General features: G+C 37.9%; 1 long non-coding RNA gene across 1 annotated transcript; it reads left to right on the plus strand.

Annotated features, from left to right (window-relative positions):
* The first annotated feature begins 264 nt into the window (after positions 1-264).
* On the plus strand, positions 265-1,020 carry LOC309360580. The gene is made up of 2 exons (XR_014164225.1): positions 265-346; positions 774-1,020. It is a non-coding gene; the product is annotated as an uncharacterized lncRNA (long non-coding RNA).
* The last annotated feature ends 1,249 nt before the right edge of the window (positions 1,021-2,269 follow it).

The following is a 2,269-nucleotide window of genomic DNA, read 5'->3' on the forward strand; positions in this document are numbered from 1 at the left end:
CAATTTGATTTGAATTAATTTTGTAATTAAATGATTTTAGAATGTTGTATTATTTTATTGTTGTTAGCCACCCTGAGCCCGGCTTCGGCTGGGGAGGGCGGGATATAAATAAAATGTTATTATTATTATATATTCTAAGCTATATTCGCAAACTAGAAATCGATAAACCAGTGGGCTCAGTAGTACCCTGTCCAATGAGCATGTGGCCACATTATGACATAGGCCATAGAATGAGCATGTGACCATATAACAGCACATGGCATTCTGGGAAGGGTTGCAATGTAAGCCTTTGAAAGCCAGTGAGAACAAGGAACATGTTAGGGATAATTCAGACAGAAATTCCCAGGTGCCAAAAAAGGTTATTTATTATGCCACTACTGTGGCCCGTGTTTTGTTAGCCCCAAAACGGAAAACGAACGAGGTCCCAACCAAAGAAGAATGGCAACTTAAGCTGATGGAATATGCACATCTTTCAGACTTAACACACAGAATAAGAGAACAGGAAGGACATACATTTAAAGAAGATTGGAAAATGTTTATTGATTAGATAAATAATTAGATGCAAAGTAAAAAAAGCTAAGAAATTGGAAACTTGAGGGGGCAGGGGAAAGTCAATTAAGTTCAATGGGGATATGCTACATTATTGAAAATTGTTTTATTGAGAAAATACATTGTTTTAAAAAAGTAAAATGTTTATTGAATATATGGGAGGAAATTGTGTACACTTGAAAATGCTGGCAGTAGTCAATTTTTGTTTGTTTGTTTGTTTATAGTGACTTTGCAAGCTTCTATTATTATGGTTCCATCTGAAGAAGAATGTGGTATTTACCTCAGTACACTGAAGTTGGATAGAAACGACAGGGGGAGCCAACCTTGCTCTTCCTGCAACCAGTTTTTACAAGTTTTAGCTATATAAGTTAAATAATTTTAACTGATATTCATATTGTATTTTAATATTGTTAAGGCCTTATCGTGAAAGATGGGCAAGAAATTTGAATAATAAAAATAAAAGCTAATACCTGCTTGTTAGATGCCCAGTTACTTATACTATTGTATATTTAACAACCAACAGTAATTGCATAGGCTTTCTTTAATTACATACTTGTTGAATGGGACCTCAATGCTATACCACTATCACTATATAAAAAAGTAGAAAGTCCTACCACAGAATCATTCAGTTCAGTCTAGCAAATATTCAGTTTTCTCTAGCAGAAATACTCACTGTTAACTAGCCAAAGCTCTGGCCTGCCACTGTTTCCCTTGCTTTGAATAAGGACTGGAGGGAAAAAAATGACCCCCATTGAATTATTTGTCTCACAGCATATTTATTTTCAGAAACATAATTTAAGGACCCCAAAGGTTTCCCCCTCACAAACTGGCTTACACAGGCAATTCATGTTGAAAAGAAGGTAAACCTGTGATGAAATTCATACCTTATACCCTTACATGGGTGATGGAAATAATTACCTCTAGACATATCATTGCGCTGAGCTCAGCTGGCATGCAGAGATTGCCAGGTGTGGACTGTGATAGCAAATATACCTCCTTATTATATGTCAGAGGCATCCAAGAAACACTAAAATATCTCCCTGAAATGCAACAGGGGGCACAAATTTAAAGATACCACTTAATTCTTTTGACTGCGGCCTGTGTTTTAAGATGATTTCCCCACCACCACCACCCTTTTAATCACTTGGGACCAGGAAGTGAATGTGCTAATAAAGAACGAAGGATGGAGCAGCAGAAATAAAATACTGTAGTCTTGTGAAGTCATTTTTCCTTTCCTAGTACAATTTTCTCCTTTCCAGTCTCCTTCCTGGTTTAAATTGAAAAGCATATGAAGTGCTTGAGAAAGTCAAAGCTTGAAAGGCACCAACAGCAGAAGTTGGTCTGCTTCTATTAAGGACGATGAGTCGTGTCCTGGCAGTGTCACGGTGTCAGGATCCAAAGACCACACACTGAGGACAGCTGAGTCATGCATTGCTTCGTTTATTCCATGGAGTAGCACAGAAAAACCACTAAGTGAATCACATTATACATCGGGCAGTGGGTAGCAGCGGTTTCCATTACTGTGGCTAGGAGGCGTATTGGTGTCGTCGTGAAAATGTCTGAGTTGCATGGTGTTTTTATCTGTGCACAGTTCAGTTCAGGAGAGATCTCATGAATTGATCTATGGTTAAAACCAGTGCTGGATTTACGTATAAACTAAACAAGCTATAGCTTAGGGCCCCATTCTCTTGCCCCCCCCCAATTAACTATTAATGTACTT

Source organism: Podarcis melisellensis, assembly GCF_964234715.1.
Source record: "Podarcis melisellensis genome assembly, chromosome: 17".
Classification (NCBI taxonomy): Eukaryota; Metazoa; Chordata; class Lepidosauria; order Squamata; family Lacertidae; genus Podarcis; species Podarcis melisellensis.